We start from the raw sequence: 25,019 nt of genomic DNA, 5'->3' as shown, positions 1-25,019 counted from the left end.
CACATCAAATACCAATCAAATTTAAACTAATATTGAGAAATATTATATAAGAAAGATACAACCATCTTTGAGTAGTATGTTCTTTGAAAAATGCCACCAATCAGATTAAGGAAAACACTTTCTTTTATATTAAAAAAGGAGCCAGGAGAGTTTCTATAGAACCTGGCAAGCCTGTGGAACATTTTCAACAGTGCATATCACCACCAAACCACAACTACCTGATGTTGAGAATAGACAAAATGATACTAGAAATGTAACTTGGGTAAAATGTTTATTATATAAATGTACTTCCAAACAAGATCCTGAAAACTTAAAAGGTGAAGCATCGATATGGAGTCAAAGGTTGCAAAAATTTTCTAAAAATTCCCAGTAAAATTGGTCAAGTATCATGTGGATATTGTTATTTCTTCTCTTCAACCATAGAATATCCTAGAAATGCATGAAAGGACAAAAATAGTCTACACCATAACAATGTCCTCAAAGTTCAAACTTCAAACAGAGATCTCTCCAGAATCTCTAAGTTAAAATTTATGCACAATATCCATACATATGGCCATTGAGAAGTTCGACAAAGAAAAATTATTTTATATTCTCTATATAGAATACTGACCTATAGTATCAACATTTTGACATCTTATTTCCCACCTACTCGATCTGTCACAACTCATAAACTCATTTGAAAAAATATGGTCTCACTCAGCACAAATAATGATATTATTCTTGAATTTTGAGCTTGTTATTGGCAGAAAAGCTAAGAACCTTAAGGACCATATCATATATGAGGACTACAAACACCTTTGACATCAATAGTATTCATGGCCCTAAAAAACTCATAATCTTCATGCAAGAAGTGCCAAGTCTAACTATATCATGTCTTTGGTTTTTTCGTAGGACCCATCATCCCAGTTTCAGATTTATGCTTGATTCCTAAGAAATTATCAACCTATAATGAGAAAAATCATGTCACATATTTGCAAAACTACAAGACACAACATATAATGTACTACACAATTGTGCTGAATAAATTTCATCTAAAGAAAGACAAGAAGAAAATTATATTTAGTTCAATGCTAGCAACCTTCCCGTCTCGAAGAATTAGAGTTATTCTCCCTAGAGCCTCCTTTTCAACAGTAGAAAAACCACTTTGTGGGTGACTTGTTTTCCTATAGCATGAAAATACATGGACAAGGTAGTACATTAATATAAGCCAATACCAGTGAGATAATGCTCAAATTAAAAGTACTCATGCCTGAACTACAAAGAAGATAAGCACACCCTGGTTTAATTTGACCACTGAGAACAATATAAGGAGTATGCAGTTTGGCCTGGATGTCACACATTTTTTCCATGGACATCAGAGGGGTGTCCCTAGTATTCATTTTCTTAAGCTTCAATTCCTCCTAATACTCTTTCATACATTTTTCTTGTTTCATTTTCCAAGGGCCTTTCCATGCAACTTATGTGACAACTTCCAAAAATCTTCTTTAGGTGTCATCTATATATATATATGGAAAGGAAATGAATTTCTTGTTTCTATGAATAGATATTAAGGAATTAAACTAGGGGATCAACATGCCTAAAGCACAAGACAATTGTAAATTTCAAACAAAGAAACTTACAATATGACCTAACTCATATAAATAGTCTAATTGTATCTCTTTTGGTCCATCAGTATCTCATACTCCAACAAGTTTTCTTTTTTTCATATCCATATTCCTTCCACCCCATTCCACATACTCTTTCAATGAACCCCTTTCCTTCAATAGTTGCAAGGTCCTAGCCAAACCTTTTCCTACAGAAGCTTCTTTAATTATGTCATCTGTCACCACTTCTTCCTCTTCTTCTTTTTTATAACTGACATCTATATCCATTTCCTTCACCTCAATCCAACCACTTATGGTTTCAGTAACATCATCTTGTTTGATAGGACCTGGACCCTCATCATCCTCTTTAAAGACATCTTCAATTACAGGCTTGTGAGTATCTGGCTCAATGAGCACAAAATTAGAATTATAAAACAATGAGGTAGTACAAAGAAACATCATATAAAATCAAATATCTACTATAACTATAATGACTACATGAGACAACTCCTTACAAAATGAAATTTAAGAATTCATATCATTATTTCTAACTTCCTTTTGTTTTCCACACACCTTCATCAAGTTGTAAACTCCACACAAACTCCTCCATCTCCATAAATATAACTTTATTTTCCTACACTTCATTTGATGATTGACCATTTCCTTTGCCTAATTTGCAGCTACTGCTAAATGAGCTACTTCCTGGGGGCTAGACCCACTACTTTCTGCTTACCTCTTCAATGTCACTTTCCTGGCCTTCTCTAGTGACTTGTAAAGATCTTCATCCTCCACACTAAAAACAACATCTCCATCTTCATCAACCTACATTGCATCTGATGACTTCTTGTATCAAAGCCCTCTCGAAGCCTATCCTACTTTCTTATATGCATTTTTATATGCACTTTTCCTGAGTTCAACTTCTGCCTTTTCTGCATTTTCCCTGGAAAACTTTCGTTCTGTATCATCCCTAGAACCAAGATCCCGACACCCAATCCAACAGAAATTGCTTCTGCTTCCAGTGCATCAATGTCCATCTTATCCTTCTTTCAAAACATTTTCTTCTTCTTAGGTTTCTTGAATTGAAGCATTTCCTCTTGAGTGTAATAATAAAAAATAATTGTTCCTGGTTGGGCGAGTGACTCTTCAACTCGGTTAGTCATAGTTGCACCTTGCAACCTCTTGCATATCTAGAGAGACAATATTACACGAACATAAAATATAATATCAACATTTAACATTTCTAAACAGAAAAATTTACACAAACATAATAGGTGATATCAACATTCAACCACACTTTAATCCTCCTTAAACTAGTGTGGTAGCATTCTTCAAAAATAACATGAAATCTAAAACATGATTAACAAATGTCTCATTAACAAATAAACACCAAATAAAAATCAGGATGATGAGGCTGCAGGAGCTTCAACCAGCCATGAATCCAACATATTGTTGGGTCAGTTTATTGAGTAAATTAACACAAGTATTTAATTAACAATCTGGGCTTGTAAGCTTGGAAGCACATCCAAAATATATGTATTTCAGTCGTAGTCAATTTTAGAAGATGAAATATAAACATTGAAAAAATGCATATTACAAATATAAACTCTAATTAAGTAATTTCTAATTCACTTAAATAATATGTGGGATGAGGCTCCTAACTTAGGAGAACCTCGTTGTCCTTCCCTACGATACTATTTCCATGAAGAGAAATTGAAAAGCACTAATTAACAATCGATTATGATGCAGAAGATGTAAAAGAAGAGGCTCCTAACTAAGGAGGACCAAGTTTTCCTTCATCACAATTCTTGCTTCAAACTAGAAATGCAGAAATAACTTCAAATAAGAAAAGGAGAATGAAATTCATTTTTAGGTCAATATCAAAGAGAAGGGGAATTTAACTTAAATTCCTATGTGTCCCTTCATATGTAGATTAGAATTAAACCAATACCCATTCAGTAATCATCACACATCTAAATATATTTGAAACAAGAAATACTTTATGAAAACTATGAAAATTTAACCAAGAAGTGCACTTAACTTGTTGTGGAGGCCCTCCACCCTTGCCTTTCACACTTGAAGAAATCTCAGCTAAAACAACTTTAGTAAATCAACCAAACATGAGCAGAAAATTTGAAATGAAACATGTTCTTCAATTAACTTTCATTCTTCAAAGAGTCTCAAAATCAGATTACATAAATTCTACATACTTAAGCCTTCAATAGTCTTTGCTTAAATAGAGAAATAATAAAAAAAAACTTGACTAAAAAGTCTCTAACCACCTTAGCTATACTAATCCCATCTATCTTGGTCGAATCCACCCATTCAGTTACACAAAATTTGGAAAATCCAAAAAATCACTAATTTTGGCATATTTCCTACGGATTTCTCAAATGACTGGTCTTGTTTGATCAACTTTGACCAGGACTGTTTAAGCTCATTTTGACTGAACCAATAGGAATTTATTCAATCTAAGTTCCCAATCTTTCTAGAAATGTCCTTATCTCCTGTCGAGGTGTCTTGCAAGTATGACTTCAATGGAGCCATTACCGGAATTTCTCATCTTGTCCAAAAATGCACTTAAAATCCATTTTTGTAAAAACATCTAAAAATTGAAAATCTTAATTTATATACTTGGATATGCATAATTTGGTCAAAATAGGGTGTATATGGATGGTAAATCGAAGGATAACATGGAAATTAAGTGTGTTTTAATAAGCAAAATTTGATTAAAAAAGAGGGCCAACACATATGTTTACAATTAGGTGTCTACCTAGTGTCCCTCAGGTCTCTTTCAGTAGGTCTAATGTTCATAAATAGCTCTTCCTTAGAGGTTCAATGATATTTTAAGGAGAAAACATCTATTCCCAACTTCACTCATCTCTCATTGTTATTTAGGATAGTCGAAAAGAGGAAAGGACTCTGTAATCAAGTTGAATTAGATGTTGCTTAAGTTTGGAGCATTTCTCACAATTTGTGCCAGTTTGAAGATTTCATAGGATTTTTTCCAAAGGAACCCTCCAATGGATCGTAAAGGAATGGGGTAACTTGAATCTTAAGAAATTTTCCCTCTTTTCCTATGGAAAATATGTTTATTTGTTTGAAAACAAGGAATATCAGATGATAGTCATGGATAAGGTCCCATGACTCTGAGTTTGTGTCGAGTTGTGAAACAAGATACATCCAAAAGGAAGAAAGCTTTCATGGATAAAAGAAGAAATGACCCTCGTTTGGGATCGTCTTCCAGAAGAATGGACAAGGGTAGAAAAAATATGTGAGAAATCAAATGAAACATGCAAAACCTAAAGAAACTTGACAATAAAAAGGAAGAAGAGGATGAAAAAAATATGGACTAATCTAGAGGCAGAGCTTCCAGAGTACTTCTAGGACATCACATCTAAAATGCACCTCTTGGATATGATCATCAGAGCCACAATCCTCTATTGGTCCAAGGTTTGGGAAACAACATGATTCAAGTTCACTAGGCTTGAATGGAATGAGTACAATTTCTTATGTTATAGTTTTTTCATTCAATACATGCAGAAGATCCTTAGTCCATCATCCAAGAAGATTTCAAAGAACATAGTCTCCACCTAGAGACCATTTTTAATCTAGTCTCTTCCTTTAGTGTTCGAACCCTTGGGGATTCTGCTTCAAGGAAACCATGGTACCCTTATCTTGCTCTCTATTATTTAGAGTTCCATGTTTATGCAAACCCCGCTATGTTGGTTCATTGATGATTTTATAATACCTCCAGCATGTTTCAATCAATGGCCAAATCTGTTGATTGCCTCCACATTTTCATGTTTTGTCTAGACACTTTGTTCCACCTCTTGTTGTCTAAATCGGACCTTGATGGGGTGATGAGAGAGGGCATTGATAGAAAATCCATCAAAATCACTCTATTTCACCTCTTTGGGGCCTCAACCCTAAGATAATTTTCTACTTTGAGCACTTCCTAGAGTTGACAGATCATGCTCATTGTGACAACTAAGGTAGGTTGTCACTGCGTTAATAGATTGTTTCATGGATTCTCCTTTGACTCATCAACACTCTTGAAAATCCATTGTTAAAGGATCATCATTTTCATTCCCTCATGGTAGGAAAAGGAAAGGAAGCTAGTTAGGGCCTCCCCTGAATGCCATTTTAATATATCTCAATAGACTATAGCTAGGATGTTGCATGGAAAATAATTTATGCATGACAAAAAGGAGCATTGGAATGGTATTAACTCCGAGGTGTTTGAGATGGAGATTTCACTTACGTATTCAATTCATTTCAAAGTTTCATGAATGTGTCCTTTTATTTATTTCTTTATGACTTGATTCTTAGGTATTAGATCTTTTCTTGTTGATGGAAGCTCAAAGATCGAAGTTGCTTTTTCATTCCCACTTTGAACTACACAAACTATATTTTATTTTATCCCCATTGACCCACTTTTGTGATCATTTATTGGACATTAATAAAATTATCTTATATTATCTTTAATTATCTAGAATTTTTTAAAGATTTTGCAAGTGAAAAACTTGGAAAAAATATTTTTACAATGAAAGAAGGAAAAATAACCAGGGCTATGGAATCCTATAGAGGACCCTCTGAGTCAGCCAACAATGAAACAATCCTTTAACTCTATTGTTGTTCAGAAGTAAAATGTTTTTCTTCATAAAGTTGTAGGTTGCTGTGAAATTTTGTTATATTTTATTGCAAATTCTGAACACAAGCCTTTCCTAACAAGTAGGAAGCAGGAAGTCTCAATAATCATGGTCAGCTAGTCACTGAGTAGTTTTTTAGTATTGAAGCCACTGGTTAGCTAACTACAAAAGTACCAGTTCTATTTCCAGATTCTTTAGTTGATAGAAGTAGTTCCATTTAAAACACACACACCCACCTACTATAAAATGCTTATGAATTTATTTTATCTAGCGTACCTCATCTAGTTTGTTATAGGCTTCTTCATTTATACCTCACATTTGATCTATAGTTACCCCCTGAAAATAAAATTTCAAAATTTTCATATAAACTTGGTACAAAATGAATGCTAAAGCCTTGAGTATCTTAGAAAAAATGTGAACATATTAAATATCTCAATAGTACTACATAAGAACATCAAGGGAAAAACTTACCTCCTCCTTAAAAGGGTCATCATATTGAGGAAGAATTGATTGCATAATATTCATATCATTTTGAATTTTGTCACAACAAAAATAGTGAGAAATTTGTAAGATAAAAATTAAAACATTCAGAAAATTGATTATCCAATAAATATCTACCTTACATGTCTTCATAGATCCCAATTTTCTTTTTAGCTGCTTTGTAGGCTTCATTTCTTGCATTTTTCTCTCCAATTTCAATGTTTTCAAGCATATCAATTGTTGTAGTAGCATGACAACATAATTAGTGAATCTTCAATCAACAAACATAACAGAAAGAGGGATACAAAGACCATATTAGGTAAATTAAAAATTTAGGACTTGGAAGACAAACTCAACATACCATCATTAACATCATCACCAAAAAGAACATTTTGATCCTTAAGTATCAATAAAACTACCCCTCCTTCAATTACTTTATCAAACCCGTTAAGGACCTTCAGTCCTGCCAGATCCTCTGCATATCAACAACACTACACATTGTTTAGAGAAAGGTGTTGACCACATAACATGGATATATAATAGATTGATATCATAGCAAGTATGCTACACACCCATCTGCCAATTTTGGAGGTTTTAACATCCAGTGAATGCATCCACTTTTCTCTTATTTCAACACATGGAAGACATTTCCTATAAATGTAAGATTTAGAAATACAATGAAATAGTAAGAATACAATAGAAAAACATTTGCAACAGCTAAGCAGAGAAGACTATAGAAAAAGTGTTTAAGAAAGAAATTATTACTTCCACTGTGCACTGTCCTTTCTTCATCGTCACTTTCTATATCCTCCACATTATCCTGAGTAAACGAAGCACCCATATCAAATACAATTTTATATTCAAATCTATAAGTTGAATAATGATTATTATTACAAGAAATTGAAAAATAAGATATAATATCATTATAATATAAAAAAGGACACTCATGTGCACCTCAAGAGGTTACAAACCTGCTCTTCAAAAATCCTGGAAAGATGTGTTGCTTTTTCCCTCACAATATTTTTATGCTCCTCAATTTTTATACTCTTATTTACCCACAATCTTTGCTACACTGATAGAAACATTGGTCTACCTCTTCATTTAGTCCTCATGATGAACCACACTTGTTGGTTCGAAACATGTTAACCAAAAATTCTCTTATGTGATTTCTACCAAAAGACTTTGCTTAATTCATTATGGATCACAGAAGCTTGAATACAGAAAGAAACATCGATAGTCAATTGGGTTTATCTCAGGTGGTTGGGAGGAATGATTTTGTTATCCTCCCCACCTAGGTTCAATCCCCAAAGTAACATGTTGAGCTCATAAAGAGTATATTGTTTTAATGGCTTCAAGCATTGTTATTTACCGTCCATTGTTATCGGGAAATCTAGTATCTATTCAAAGCTGCTAGTCCCACTAAGACGGGTAGCTATCTTAGAAACAAATAGATTAAAGTCACTTATTTTTCCTTTACGAGAGAGTGATGAGAAAGAAGCAGAGAGTACCAACCTTAGTCTTCTGCTTGGCTCCTTGCTTGTTTCCTTTCTCCTTTGACAAAATCTCGCCACTGCTTCCTTACTTGTCTCGCTTCAAAGAGCACCTATAGATTCATAGCTGCATAATACCATCAAAGAATAGAGATCTATCACTGTAAACAATATAGGATTAGATATATATTGACCGTACAAATGCATATATCAACACAATATTCAGAGATACACAAGAATATGGAGGAAAATTCAAATAGCTTTATTAATAAAAGTAGTAGAATAGAGGATTACAACCACTTGGTCTGACCTAGCACCATCCTCCCAGCTTGAAAGCCCTCTTCACCTCATACAAAGTAAGATCACCCAACAATGTGTTCAAAGAGAAACCAATAGCACTTCTTTGCAAATTACCCAATTCAAACCTCTGGATCTCTGGGATGAGGGATCCATTTATAGATATTTGCAGGGGGGTGAGTCAACTTTTGGGATTTTGATTAGTGTCATCTCTCTGATAGTTCTTGGTTCCACTTGGAGATTTCATGATCTCTTACTCATCCTTGGGCGAATTCAGGGAGGCAAGTGTCAAATGAGCAGCTTCTAGAAGATTCTCAGGGTCTCCACCTAGCAAACTACTTGTGCCATTTGTCTGCTCTCGCTCATCGCACCCTACAGGAGGGCTTTCCAGTATGCATTGCACTTTTTGCATGTGGTAGATGAGATGCATCTCACCCTTCGCACTAGGTAGTCTGTATGGTCCTGCTTTGACTAGTTCTGAGTGGTATTTCATGGAAAACTTCTGGGAGATGATGTAATAAGCTGACCTTGCTCCTTTAGGGCATGAAACAACACTTTTAGGCACTTAGAAGCCCTTGGTTTATGGACATATGTGATTGGGGTTACAGTGCCCAAATATGTCTATAACAGTTGCCCCCTAAAGCATGAGGTCGCAAATCTTTTGATGTCGGGTGAAATTCTTTATAATGAGGATCTGAGGTTTTTCACATTGGAAGGTGACCTGTAATAAGATACAATACAATACATTATCTTCATAATATTTTCATGATCTAGCTAAGGCGGGAATTCCCATGCTCATCTTGATAAATTCATTTTCATGTACATAGGAAAAACAACCGTCTGTGTGCATACTGATGATTCTGGTAGAGCCATCATCCCTTAGTTTGGATGATTACCTGTGTAGCAATGATGTACATTTGATGTCTTTATTTCCCTGAATATATCGCAGCCCGGATGGATGAAAATAGATCTTGGGTCTTCAAAACTCGTTCAATCTTCGCCCGAAAGTACAAGTTGATCCATATGAAAAGATGTTCTGATGTCGAACATGGAAGGACATCGCCTGATTACCAGCCAATGATGTAAGCTGTTAACAGATGCGAGAGGAATTATCGATGATGATGATGACCCTCAAGGTACTGCAGTACAATTCACATGGTGTGAATACACGAGTCGATGTCAAACACCACACAAAATCTTTCTGTCGAAGGCCATGGATGTAAACATGTTGCCGGAAGTGAGAAACATGCCATTGAGGCATGCAAGCTTCAAAGTACTGGAAGGGTTGTCCCTAGGTTGGCTTATTGGATAATGAGCTAATGTCGATAAGAAGTGACCTGTCGTAGGAAGGCATTACTGGATCCCACATCTACAACACGGAATGGAGCAAATGATTTTGTAGAGGTGAAAATGATCTAATGATACAAGGTTCAGGGTGGTGGTCATGAAAGAAAGAAGCGTGAAGGTATTCCAGTGGATGAGACACAAGCTGGGTAGGTGAATTCTCTGAGCAGCTTCTCTTAAACATATCGGCGACATTGAAATGGATTGTTAGCGTTAACCCCAAAAGTGGATGGTACGGTGGACCAATGGTGAGATGACTGGTGAACGGAATAACCCAACCCAACTCAATCATGGCAAAGGAGTGAAAGTGTCATTTTCAAGAGCTACCTGCTACCAATAAAATTTCTTCAAGTTTTCTTCCTAATTTTCCCCAATCATTTTTGACCGGTACCTCTTTATTTTTGTCAAGCTTGAGGAGGATAACATATGCTTGTTCTATAATTTACCCTCCAGGCAAACCCGTCACTATGTTTTAACGAGTCTAGCGACAGTGAAACTTGCTCTTATCTGAATGGACAAGTTTTTCACTATTGTTTTAATGAGTTTAATGACAAGGATAAATCGGTCCTTTTCAATTTTAGAGAGTCTAAAAAGAGACAGAAAGGAAACTCCAATATTCCTTTTTCGTAATATAATCCATTAAGTCCAAAAAATTATAAAACAATGCGAAAGGGATGACTTTTTAATAGTTTTAATGAGTTGAACAAGACAAACAATCGATCTTTTTGTGTAATGATCCCTCAGGTCCAAAAAGATTAAAATCTAGAGGAGGGATAGCACTTCCGATCAATTTAACAAGCTGGCAAGGCCAATTGCTCGGCAATCTTTTCATATTTTATGAGTCAAATGAAAAGAGCTTAAAGGAGACTCGTTTTTTGAGGAACGAGTGATGTTTTTAGATAGCAGCTAGTTCCAGGTAAGGTTTGGAACTTCTTCAATAACAACAGTGTAAAGAAGGTGGCTAATAGGATCACTCGTCACAGTTGTTCCTCAAAAGGGGTAAACAATCAAATGGAGGCGAATGATCGGCTAAAACAGAGTGGCGGTGATGGTAAGAACATGACCAAGGCTCAAAAGCTGATGATAATCATTCACAAGGGTTATTTACTGGAGGTCGGTTCATTTTTTAATGAGCTTAAACTCTGGTGGAACATATGCTCATTGCTAGGTTTAATTTTTAACGAGCTTGAACTTCATGTAAAACTGCTCGTGCCAGTCATATAATAAGGATGTCCCATCAATAGGTTCATTTTTTAGGGAGCTTGCACCATTTGAAATTATGCTCTGACTCCTTTTATTATGTAAGCTGGAAACGGCCGATCCTAAGAGTTTAAAGGGTTAAGAATCTACAAACTAGGAAAATAAATGGTTGCTTTTCACTTTCATGCAAAAAGGTTTGCATGCCCCCAGGTATAGCGAAGTAGAGTTTCCCAGGTTACCCCTCAATTTGTAGACAAAACATTTGTTCTCTCAAGAAAGGCCTACCTTTTCCAAGTTACCCTTCAATTTGTAGACAAAACATTTGTTCTATTAGGAAAGGCCTACCTTCTAACAGAGGTATCTTATTCCAGTCTAATGCCATTTTCCTAAATGGATGGGTGTGTCAGACCAGTCATATATCCTCTGCGGAAACCTACCCTATACCTGAAGTTTTCCTTCCAAGCAGACCAGGGTGCATGCCCCCTCGGTTTTAGTCATAATCACTAAATCACTCGCATTCATCAGGTGGACGGACTGGAGATTGATGAGACATTCCTTGCATAAAAAGACCTATTAGGGATGGCATTTGACTATTAGCTATGTGTGAACCGGGGAATGAAAGCTAGTCTATGAGCTGGACCACTCTGCCTTCATGCGGAAAACACATTAGTCGAAAGAGTGAGGAAACAATAGCTCCCATGCTATAAATGTAGTCACGCTGAAGGAGTAGATTGTAATCTAAAGGTCCTTGGACTACCATTACATTCAGATAAATAGTTTTCCTTCTCAAAGTTATAGGAAAACTTGGAAGGATCCCTAATGGTTGACTGGTTCCTTTATCGAAGCCTGTAAGATTTCTCATCTCAGGAAAAAGAGATGGCGAACCAAGTGATTTCTAGGTAGTCGAGGAAATGATACTCACAGAAGCCCCTTCACCTATGATGGTACCAACCATGACCATTTTGTAAGTTTGCACTATGATTCAGAATGGTACACTAGATGGTAAACGGGGTCTACCTAGTAGGTTCCGATCAAAGGAAACGACTAGGTTGCTTGGAGGTGGGACCGAATAAATGGCCAAATACAGCTCTGATGAATTTCCTTCCTGCGGTAAAGGAATGGACAGATTGCCCCCATGTTCATCGGGGTCTGTGTTTACGAAAATAATTTGAATGGTGTCATTCTCATTCTCTTTGGTGACTATATCATCTGAAGGTAAATCTTTTGAAGCCAAGATGGGGTCGACTGCCATCTCGACCTGTTGACTTTGGTCCAATGTTGACTCGGACGGTTTATCTTCAATGATAAGTGCTTTGACCAACAACAAAGGTGGGTTAGTCAGATTTTCAACTAGCAATGGATTCAGCAAGAGTTTCTTGTATCCAGGAGGGAGTCACTACAGTGATGCAGGACGATTATCCAAGACTCTTTTTTCTTCACCCAGGAAGGGACAACGATGGAGGGCATGATTGCCTTCACACAGTCTACAAGGAAATTTAGATTCTCCTTTCTGTCTAGTGACTTCATTTTCACTAGTTGACGGTGTACTCTCGACATGATCGTCAGAGGTTGATGACATCGGATTGTGCAAGCGGGGAGACCAGTCTCTTAAGATTCGTGGGACGCAAGGACAATCTCGATGATAATGGTCTCCTTTGCAGATGACACATGGAGATTTAGGTTTGGATGGTGCAGTGTGTGGATTTTCTCTAGACGATGCACTGTTGCCCCTTTTTATCGTTGGCTCCTTCTTCTTCTTCTTCTCCTTCCCTTTCTTCTTATTCTCAGTTACTTGGTTTTTAGTTTTACTATCTTCACCAAACGAAGAGGAAGAAGGAGAGGGAGAGACAATCGAAGTAGAAGGTTAGGGGGTAACTCTAGTATCATCTAGTTGCTAATTCAATTGTTGAAGAATCACGGTGCTTTGAATGAAAGAGGTCGAGAAAAGCCATACTGGTAGGCCAATTGTTAGTCCTGGAAGGTACAATGTGGCCATATGAGGTGCACCAACATCTTCCCAAGAGGAGAAAGGACTAGGATTTCCCCCGAGGGGAAATCCTTGGTTGGTGGACTCCATTTTATCAACCTAAGACCAATGAGGGAATAGTGACATTATTCCAATTAAAATAAATTTTATATGCTTTGACACAACTTGCTTTTTCAATTTTTAAGAGTCGAGAAAAAGCTAAAGATGACTCTAGCCGCCTTCAATTTTTAATGAGCCTGAAGTGAAAAGTTCTCAGATGGACCTTTTCCTTTAAGGAGTCTGAAAAGGAAAAAAAGAGACTACTTTGGAAATCTAGACAGAGGGATTAGAAAACCAATCACAAAACTGCATAATACTTTTTATGGAACTGCAGTCAATCTTCCTAAATGTTGTGTTCAGTGCATTGCAATCGATAGGGTGGCAGACATAGCTTCCTAAGGATAAAGGATATAGCCTATTGTGGTCTCCCAATATATACTCGACGGTATGTGGGAGCACAAGTCCGTACTGGCACTTGCTGTCTCAAAGAGGAGGAATCACCCAACCTACGATGAAAGTGATAGTTACCAGGCTTTATGACACTGGAATATGTCTCTAGCCTTGTTAGGGTCCCACCCTAACCCCCTTATTTATGTCATGGGATCACGTCATAGTCAAGAGTCAATAAAGCCCATATTAATATTTGTAAGTGGTTAACCCGCAATTAATGACGGGACCACAGTTAGTTGCAAATGGGTCGTAGTATTAGATAGATGGTATTAATAAAACCCATGGTATTGGCCCGTGGTATTGCATGTATGAGTCATATATAAAGGATAGAGACTCCCTGCGAGGAGTATCGTGTCTTATTTTGTAATCGAGCTCTGCTCTATTGGAGGTTGCCCCCTCGAAGAGGCATGTGAACATTGCTCTTTGAATAATAAAATCATTGATATTCTGTGTTCTGGGTATCTTTTCTTCGCATATTCTATGTTCTGGGTATCTTTTCTTCACATATTCTATATCTGGGTATTATTTTGCAGGTTAAGAGCATAACAAGTGGTATCAGAGCACTTTCAAGGGCTCGGTGGGATCTCCAATTTTTAGCAAAAAAAAATTTGGCTCGAGACGTGTTCCGGCGTCTTTAAACCACAGGATCTGTCATTGAGCGCATAAACCTGTAGATTTGGGGAGGCATGCGCACAGGAAATACAAGAGGTGGTCACGTCTTTTGGACTCCCTTGTAACCCCTGTGGGCACCCCTTCGAGTAGTAGCACATTAGACAGAACCGCGCACGGACTGTCTTCCACGTACCCTCTAGGTATATAGGAAGCCCCCTAGGCTCCCTTGAAACCTTGCCATAGATAAACCTTCGGCCGTCTTGTGGCTACAGTACACCGAGAATAGCACTCGGAGAGATTACTCGCCCGTACGATAGGGTAGTCGGGTTGTACGGATAAGGGTACGGTCGATCCTCCTTAGTTAGAGACCTGAAACATTGGGCCGAGTACTACTGTCAGACCCTTATGTATATTGCGATCTGTAGCACCTGACACTCCTCTAGACCATAGTTCCCTTTTCTATCGGGGGATCACACATTAGATCCGCGTGTGCAAAGACGTGCTGCAGTAGCAGACATCAGTCCCGCAGCTCCATTAGATCCGCAGCAGCAGTTGTTCCACTATTCAAATCTCTCAGATCCACTAGATCAGAGTTGTTGTGCAGGGTTCCTATACCGGGGAATACTTTTCGTAGGATTTTTGGCAACATTGACATTTTGAGGATTTGGTGACTGCAGTTGTTATCACTGAAAATGCTGTTGTCAAAAATTTTTAGCATATCTAAAAGGCAGGGTGTTTTCGCAGCGCATAAACTTGTTAACAGTTTCGCAGCGCCATATGTTTTAGTGATTTCGTAGCGAAAACACTGACCTTACAGTGGCTGCGCTGCGAAATTTGGAAATGACAGATATTTAAGGGAAGGACTGTGCACCCTTGAATGCAGTACGAGCCTCGGCTTGTTGCATCTGATGTATCTTAGCTTGAGAACACCATCATACTGTTATTGAAGTTGGAGCCCGAGTTAAATCCAGTTTGGCATTATTTTAATATTCAGAACCATAGAATTCGTGGCCTCTTGGAAGGCTGCACATTTGATGAGAAAGGCAATGTAAGGAATGCAGTTGAAGCCGCTTCAATGTTTGCTGGCTTTAAGATTGTCCCATAAGCTAATTATGACATGCAAAATCTGGGTGAAACAGAGACTGCTTGTATTTCAAATAATGGACCTGTTAATGTTATTAGTATAGATGGTGGACTTCCTAAGCCATGATGAGAAGGTTATTATGACTGAGTAGAACAAGGTAACTGCGGTGAGAATATTGCCTATGATGATCTGGGGTTCAAGTTTGATAGCATTCCACTGTCAGATGCTGCAGTATGCTTTAATTGGGATTCAAACTTGTGGCCAATAGCTGATAAATCCTACCCTACACCCATTACAGCAGACCTCTTTGTAATGATTGTTCTAAAAAATGTATATAATTTTATCACATTATAGCAGCAAAAAGAAATGATGCCTATTTGTTAAAATTGGTATCTTCTATGAGGTTGATGGTCCATCTACTACCTCTTTGTTTGTAGTGGTTTGGTCACTCGAGGATAATTGTCCAGATTCTTTCATTTCATCTTAGTGGCTTCTAGCCATCGAGTTCAATCCTTGAGGTTTTACAAAGGGAATGCTTCCCGAATGACAGTGCTCTAAAGTGAGATATAAGCGTGTGATGGCTTCTTTGTCAAATCTGTAGCCTTTGCACTCATAGAAAGATTTTAGAGCGTTAGAGTTCCAGAAAATAAGGGCTGTAGGTGAGCATATTCTCTAAGATGATCAGGGATTCCTGTTTGGTTTAATAGCAACTGCTAATACTGGGTGCTGCAGTATGTTTGATGATAACCCAATTGGTCTTGGCAAACTTTTCAAGAATTGGTTTGGTGACAAGTGGGAAAGTCCTTCATTATACATTTCTGCAATCGTGTTCTAATCTGGTTCTTAATGTAATGGGGGCGATATTGCTTTTATTGCCATGATAAAGTGATTTATTGAAAGCTCGAGATGGCGCATTGCGAATATCCTGATGTGGTGGGCATCAGTTTGTGAAAATACAGGTGCTACACCAGGGCTTTTGGCTACTAGATCGATGGCCAGCCAGTAGAGAAGAAGAGGGTTGGTCTGCAATTGAATGGTGGAGATCACCGGCCTCATATGGTTGATGCTGCAGAAAGTACACGCAGTCCTAAGTGATTAAATGACAAGTGTCAAGCGGTTCCTATAAAAATTCGATTGCCACAAGGTCGACAATCTGGAGTTAGATTGCAAGCATCATACGGCGGACAGCGGCATGATAATTCTCCTGATCTGGTGTATTTTCGTTCTCAAGCATGACTTGGTCACTTTCGTTCCTCTTGTTCAGTCTTGAAAAGAGTCCCTTGGTTTCGTGGCAAGTTCGAATTCTTTGATTAATGATATATTGTCGGTGACATGGCGGCACACCTGTATTGTTCTAAGATAACATTCGGAGATGGTAAACTTGTTGCGCAGATCAGAGAGGCACGTGCAGAGCATCTAATAAATAATCTCTGATAACACTTGGCGTCCTCGAATGTATATGCTTCTCATAACAAATAAACAATACCATTACAGTTACCAAAAGTGACTCATATACATACGGCTTCACATGTTCTTACAAAGAAAGAGGCTTGTGATGTATATATGCCGATGAAGAAACCAAATTGTCATGAAATTGCCGCAACCAAGTGCAGAGTATTCGGGTGCCTTGATGGGAATCGAGCAGTAATGCAAAAATATTCAATTTTGAAGTCGTATCAGTTAGGGGTACATGGACCAGAAGCAGATGTTGGTACTTTGTGTGTTGGACCAGGTTATATATTTCATTGTTTTAAGGACACACAAGAAGTTTCAGAGGTTTGATGTGTGAAGAATGCAAATGTTCCCTTGAGTTATCGCTTGCTAATACTTCAGTTGGTACCAAAAATTGAGAATTTCCGTTCCACCCTGAGATGTATTAAGTTTTGGGCAAACGATAGAGACGGTGGTGACTAAGCATGCCTGCAAACATTGGGAAATTCTGTCAGCGGCCATACATCAACACTGTGGGCGGTTTCTTTTGACTTTTCCAGAGACAGAATGGTATCTTGCAGCGATGATTTAACATTGATGGTTTGAGATACAAGCATAAACCCAGCAGAGAGAGATTCAGTACTCTTGCATTCTACCTTGCCAATTCAAAGAATCCCTTGCTGCTTTTTATTCGTCTTTTATAACTCATCATTCACAAAGGAAGACATCAAGCTTTGAGCTCAAGGAAGTTTATTGGGGAAGAATATGGAAGTACAAACATGTGGAAAGCTTATTGATTCTTTGCTTGAAAAGGTTCTCTGTATGAACATCCTGTCTTCAGATTACTTCAAGGAATTGTAAAGGCTGAAGACCTACCATGAAGTTATTGTTTTGTCTTCTCTACAAATTTTTACCATGAAGTTGACAGTGAAGCAAATGCATGGGCTTCTTAAGCACGAGGATTCTCCATACATGAGATGTATTGGTTTCTTGTACCTGCGTTATGTTGCAGATCCTAGGATGTTATGGGGTTGGGTTGAGCCTTATGTTAAGGACGAGGAGGAATTTTCTCCAGGATAAAATGGAAGGGTGACCACAATGGGTGTTTATGTTCGTGATATATTCCAGAGCAGATTGAGGTTGCTTTCAGAAGAAATAAATGGATCCTCGGGTTTACTTAAGTCACTGGTTCATATCATAGCGCTAAAATTTGAGAATAAAATTAACCAAGCTCTTCATGGTCTAAAAACAAAATCTCAAGAAGCAGAATATAAGTTTGTCCAAGAAAAACTATATTTCTAGAAGGATTCTCTATTGTTCCTCTTTCAGGAGCTAGACATAGCAGACCATGAATTTACAAATGTTTCATCATCATCCTCTTTGGAAAACTTTGATGATTTGTTTGTAGGTGTTTCAGATCGAGTTGGAAGACTGAGGAAAGAGAGCTGGGACTAAATGCTAAACTAGTAAACTATGTTCCAGCCAAAGTATCTCTAAAAAACAGAGGAATCCGGGCATGCTGTTTGAGTTTGTTTTTAGGAAAGGCTATTGACATTGAAACCTGGCAGCTAAACAGGATTATTTGTAAATTGTTGTTCATTTGTTGGAATGAGGAGATCATTAATAAATGTAGCACAGTGTTAGCAGAAAACCAGTGAGGAGGACTGTGTTTTTAAATCACACAGCAGTTTCGTAGCGCGCTACGAAACTGCTGTAGGTGATGATTTAAAGCGCAGGGCAGCTAGTGTTATACTGTGAGCAGCTAGTCTGACACGGTGAGCAGGAGTTGAGGAAAAGGAACAGCTGTTTATCAAGACCACCTACAGCACATCAGAAACCTGGCATCATTCCATACCTGGAGTTATTAAAAGATTTGGGAACATGCTGCTATACTTTAGGAGAATGTTGGGAGACAGAGACCGTTAAGATAGGAGCATCTCTTCTGGTCAATTAATGAGCCATCAGCGCTCTTAAGCATCCTAAATCAGCATCCATTGCACCTGTAGCTCAGCCATATCAGATTAATTGAAGGAGGACAGCTGTCAAAGCATTCAAGAAAGCATCAAGTCTACGAGGAGAAAAGAATTATTGTTTTAGTTTGATTAGGACTTTATGTAATTATAGTTTAGCATGTATGTAATTAATGCAGTTAGTTAAAGGCATGTAGGAGTAGTTAATAGGAGATTCGAACTCATTCTAGAGGGAGGAAATGTATTCCTATATATGGTGAAAATTAGAATGTAATAGGGGTTGGACTGTATATACAAAAACAGAGTTTTTTTTGAGCATATGTAAAGACTGTTACAGTAATGGTAAAACAGGTTGTTTCTTCTCAAGATTCTCAATGGATCACTGTGTTCAAATGTGATGATGGCTTATTTTCTTAATGTTCTTTTTACAGCCTTGTTATAACACAATCCCTCAGAATTCATATTATATGCTCTGACTTCCTGTGTGTTTGGCAAGCTGTGGGTTTTGGTGAAGCATGTTTGAACATCACTCAGAATTCATTTTTAATGCTCTGACTTCCTGTATGTTTAGCAAGCTTTGATTTAGGTAAATTATGTTTGAACATCTGATGATGCAAAGAGCCTTGACTTCCATGAGATGACTGTGATTTTGTTTATTAACTGTGAGAGACTCCATAGCCCAATGAAGACTAATTTGATGTATGTCCAGCCAGCTATATTTTTATAAATGTGTGAAGAGTTAGCCCTCTGTTGTTGTGATTAATTTTCTATCAAAAGCCTGTGAGAGAGCCCTCTCTGATTAGGAAGGCTAATTCCTAGTCTAAAGTCTGGTCTGAAACAGTTACATGAAACCTTGCTTGGTTGCAGCCCCTAGTACTGGTTTTGTGATAATAGCAGTATTGATCAAGGAGGAGTAAAACTCCGTTAGGAGTTTTCCAAAACAAAAAAAAAAAAATCTAGGATCTTCTGGGGCGCTTATTGGTGATCTAGCCCATCAGAATCAAGACGACGAGCTGAGCACGGTGGTACCATTCAATTTATTAGTAAAAATTTTTAGGCGGTCCCAATTTTTCATCAGGTTGGTGTATGGTAGAAACTCGCGCTCAAGCGATGGCCAATGAAAGGATGGACAAAATTGAAGACCATGTGAACTCCATCCAAACTGTGATGAACAACATCCAAAATGAGATTCGCGGACTAAGTCTCCAGGTACAGGAAGCACTCTCGAAGGGCAAGGAGCCAGCCCACGAGGAGGCGTATAATGGCCATGAATACCATGAGGGTGAGTCTAGCCACTCTCCTCACATCTGGCACACCCATCCACCACCCAGTCAGCGACCTCCCAAGTTGGATATGCATAAATTTGATGGTTCTCACACGTCCGCATGGCTAGCACAAATGGAGCAGTATTTCAAATTGAATCATATCCTAGATGAGGTGACTAAGCTTATGGTGGGGACCATGTACTTGGACAATGAATGATGGCAATGGGGGGAATGGCATCAGCGTTGCAATGGACCTTTTCAGAATTGGGCCCAATTTGCCAAAGCTCTTCGAAATCGCTTTGAACAGGAAGACTCTTTTTTGGGGCATCTCACTAAGCTCCGACAGACGGGTACAGTGGATGAATATATTACCGCTTTTGAAGCCTTAGCCTTCTGTACTAAGGGTCTCATAGATGAGTTCTACATGGAATGTTTCATCAGCGGTCTTAAAGAAGCCATCAAAGCTCAAGTTCTACTCCACCACCCTCCCAAGTGGACAGAGGCTTGCCAGGTAGCTCGTAAGGTGGAACGTGCATTAACAGCCCAATCCAGCCGCCCCAACTTCCCCGCTAAAGGTCGTCCCCCAGAGGCTCCCAACACAACTCAGACACTTAAGATTCAAAAGGTGTCACCTGAGCAAATGGCCGAAAGACGGAAGCAAGGACTATGTTACTACTGTGATGAAAAATATTCCCCGGGTCATAAATGCAAGGAGCCCAAGTTTTTTCAAATAGATGCCACTGACTACAGCTCCACCGAGGAAGATCCACCACTTGAGGAACCGGAGGCGATTGAAGAAGACAACCAAAAGGAGATTGTATCTGACGAACCAGTTATTTCACTAAATGCATTGGCAGGAATTTCTTCCCCTCAAACTCTCAAAATCAGGGGTTTTCTTAAACATCGCCTAGTAGTAGTATTGATTGATAGTGGAAGTAGCCATCATGTCATCCATCAAAAAAATCGTTGAAGCAGTGCATTGTTTTGTACGGGCAGTTTCTAACTTCCAAGTCCAAATTGCAGATGGGGGCACAATGAAATGTGAAGGCCGCTGTGAAAATGTAAAACTTCAAATCGGGGATTATCAGTTGAAAACCCACATGTTTGCCATACACATGGGGGGTTGCGACATTGTCCTAGGCGCGAAATGGCTCCGCACCCTTGGGCCAATCACAATGGATTTCCAGGAGTTATATATGAGTTTTAAGCAGAACAACTCCACACATACCCTCCGTGGACTCCAGGCGGGAGCCCCCTCTGTCATCAGCACGCATAGGATGGAAAAATTATTAAAAAATGGCCATCATGGAGTGGTAGCTCAATTTAATGCCATACAGGTAGTCGAAACCATGTCTCTGCTAATTCATCCTGAGATGCAACAGATTTTAAATAACCATCGGACGGTCTTTGACAAGCCTCATGAGCTTCCACCCTCGCGAGGGGAACATGATCATAGCATCACCTTGGTTCTAGGGGCCCAACCCCCAAATGTGCGGCCATACAGATATCCGTTCACCCAAAAGAATGAAATAGAAAAAATCATCAAGGAATTGTTGGAAGCAGGTGTCATTCGTCCCAACATTAGTCCTTATTCATCCCCAGTGGTCATGGTCCTCAAGAAAGATGGGGAGTGGCGGATGTGTCCCGACTTCAGGGCCCTCAATAAGTTGACAGTCAAAGATAAATTTCCCATCCCGGTGGTTGATGATTTGCTGGACGAACTCAATGGGGCTCAATTCTTCACTAAGTTGGATCTTCGCTCAGGCTACCACCAAATTCGCATGAAGGAAGTCGACATTCCCAAGACGGCTTTCAGAACTCATGAAGGCCATTATGAGTTCTTGGTCATGCCATTTGGTCTCTGTAATGCCCCCTCTACTTTTCAGAGCCTTATGAATCACATCCTCAAACCATATCTCAGAAAATTTGTCCTTGTCTTCTTCGATGACATCCTCATCTATAGTGGCACTTGGGCGGCACATCTTCAGCATGTAGATCTACTCTTGCAACTGCTCCGCAAGCATAAATTATTTGTCAAGATGTCTAAGTGTTCATTTGGCATGGAAGAAGTTGAGTATTTGGGCCACATTGTGGGGCGTGAAGGTGTCAAGGTGGACCCTAAAAAGGTCCAGGCAATGCAAGAATGGCCTCAACCTAAGACCTTGAAGAGCTTGAGAGGATTTTTGGGTCTCACAGGCTATTATCGTAAATTTGTCTGCAACTATGGCTACATAGCGAAGCCCCTCACTCAACTCCTAAAGAAAAATACCTTCTTCTGGAACGAGGAAGCACAACAGGCATTTACCGCTCTCAAAAACGCCATGTGTTCCACTCCAGTCTTAGCACTACCCGACTTCACCAAAACCTTTATCATTGAATGTGATGCTTCGGGTACAGGTATTGGGGCGGTCTTAATGCAGGAAGGGCGACCATTGGCCTTCACAAGCCAACAACTCAGTGGGAGGAATCTGGGCCAATCTAGCTACAAGAAGGAAATGATGGCCATCTTACATGCAGTTGAGACCTGGCGACCTTACTTATTGGGGTGACGTTTCTAAATCTGCACAGATCATCACAGTCTTAAATATTTTTTGGAGCAACGCCTATCCTCCCCACAACAAAATAAATGGTTAGCCAAAATGCTGGGATATGATTATGAGATCATTTACAAGAAAGGGAAAGACAACAGTGTAGCAAATGCATTATCGCGCCAATTTGAGGAGGAAAGTACTCTGATCGCAATTTCCCTCCCCATTCCAGACTGGATTGAAGAGGTTCGCAAGGAATGGTTTTTACACCCCAGGCTCTCCCAACTCATTTCTCAATTGCAGGTAGATCCTAATTCCAGCAAGGGCTACTTGTGGCAGAATGATATTCTTTGCTACAAGGACAGAGTCGTAATATCACCAACATCCACCCTCAAAAGTCGCATTTTGGCAGAATTGCACTCATCTCCCATTGCAGGACATTCGGGCTTTCAGAAGACGTATGCTCGCACCAGAAGATCATTTTTTTGGATAGGCATGAAAAAGGACATCCTTACTTTCGTAGCAGAATGTGATGTCTGTCAACGCGACAAAGGGGAAACCGTCAACACACCAGGAACATTATAACCATTGCCCATTTCGGCATCAATTTGGACGAAGGTTTCTATGGATTTCATTACAGGTCTTCCAAAGTCAGGGAACAAGTCAGTCATCATGGTGGTTGTGGACCGACTGTCGAAGTATGCTCATTTCTGCGCCCTACCCCACCCGTTTACACCAACTTTGGTTGCTCAATCTTTCATGGATCAGATCTTCAAATTGCATGGCATGCCCACTTCTATTGTGTCCGACCGCGACCCGATCTTCACCAGTAATTTTTTGCAAGAACTCTTCAGAATACAAGGCACTCAACTCAAACTCAGTACTTCATATCATCCGCAAACAGATGGTCAAACCGAAGCCATCAACAAATGTCTAGAAACCTACCTTAGGTGTTTCACTTCAGAAAAGCAACACCTTTGGGTACAGTGGTTACCTCTGGCTGAATGGTGGTATAACACCAACTATCATGCCACCACCAAAACGACTCCCTATGAAGCAGTCTATGGTCAACTTCTGCCTTCCCCTACTTCTTATCTCACGGGGTGCTCCAAAGTACAAGCAGTGGATCAACTCCTACAACACCGCGCAACCATGCTCGCCCATCTTCGCGAGAATCTTCATCAAGCTCAGAACTGCATGAAGCAACAGGCCGACCAACATCGCTCAGAGCGCCAATTTCAAGAAGGGGATCAGGTCTTTTTGAGGCTGCAACCATATAAGCAAACATCACTCAAAGACAAGGGTTGTCAAAACCTCTCTCCAAAATTCTACGGACCATACCAAGTACTTCAGCGCATTGGAGAAGTGGCTTACAAGTTGGCTTTGCCACCTACAGCAAAAATCCATCCAGTTTTCCATGTATCGTGCCTCAAGAAAGTGATTGGGAACAATTGCCGAGTTCAAACCAGTCTACCTGAATTGAACGAAGAAGGGTCAATCTGGCTTCAACCCGAACAGGTTCTAGACACACGAGACAAGCACCTGCGCGGCCGCATGATTAAGGAAGTCCTCGTCAAATGGAAAGACACCTCTCCGGAAGATGCAACTTGGGAACCATCCACTATTCTTCAGCAGTTTCTGCAGCTTCAGCCTTGAGGACAAGGCTAGTCTTAAGGGGGAGGGCATGTTAGGGTCCCACCCTAACCCCCTTATTTATGTCATGGGATCACATCATAGTCAAGAGTCAATAAAGCCCATATTAATATTTGTAAGTGGTTAACCCGCAATTAATCATGGGACCACAATTAGTTGCAAATGGGCCGTATTATTAGATAGATGGTATTAATAAAACCGACGGTATTGGCCCGTGGTATTGCATGTATGAGTCATATATAAAGGATAGAGACTCCCTACGAGGAGTATCGTGTCTTATTTTGTAATCGAGCTCTGCTCTATTGGAGGTTGCCCCCTCGAAGAGGCATGTGAACATTGCTCTTTGAATAATAAAATCATTGATATTCTGTGTTCTGGGTATCTTTTCTTCGCATATTCTGTGTTCTGGGTATCTTTTCTTCACATATTCTGTATCTGGGTATTATTTTGCAGGTTAAGAGCATAAGAAGCCTATACTTCTAGATGTTGTGCGTTAGGTTCCAAAGTGCTTTTATGTTCATTGATTTATTTTATAGTTGATCTTTCTTAAGAAGTTTTCCTTTAAGGTTCACCTGATGTAGATATACAATTCCTAAAATGCAATCTAAGATGATAAACAATCGTTTAATCTTCTTTCTGCAATGAAAATCCTAGCTACTAAGGAAAGAGAAACAAAATCCTTTCAACATAGAGCAGAGAGCACACACTAGATGCACTGTCCTAAATCAAAATCAACAAGCAGTCTAAATGCAAATGCACATGCATGTATTTGTTTTCTGCTTTCTTAATGTGTGATTTACAAAAAGAATGTTAAGCACAAATCTGAACTATATCTTCTTTCAAAGAGACAATACTAACGATTTTCTTTTCAAAAAAACAAAAGGGAGATAAGACGACTCTTTGCAATTTTGAATTGAAAAATGCTTTCAACACTTGAAGTATTATTAGTTCAGATCA

At 39.0% G+C, this 25,019-nt stretch overlaps 2 pseudogenes; one reads left to right on the top strand and one right to left on the bottom strand.

Moving 5' to 3' along the window:
• Positions 1-868: 868 nt before the first annotated feature.
• LOC149181020 (SART-1 family protein DOT2-like) lies at positions 869-7,943 on the bottom strand (annotated as a pseudogene).
• Positions 7,944-17,411: 9,468 nt separating this feature from the next.
• On the top strand, positions 17,412-17,726 carry LOC149181019 (pre-mRNA splicing factor SR-like 1 pseudogene; annotated as a pseudogene).
• Positions 17,727-25,019: the final 7,293 nt, after the last annotated feature.

The sequence above is a fragment of the Pinus tabuliformis genome, chromosome 3_2, assembly GCF_031772625.1.
Source record: "Pinus tabuliformis cultivar Carrire ecotype Pingquan chromosome 3_2, CPIR1, whole genome shotgun sequence".
Taxonomy (NCBI): Eukaryota; Viridiplantae; Streptophyta; class Pinopsida; order Pinales; family Pinaceae; genus Pinus; species Pinus tabuliformis.
Note: the sequence above shows the minus strand (reverse complement) of the source record. Positions and strands in the feature narration are given on the sequence as shown.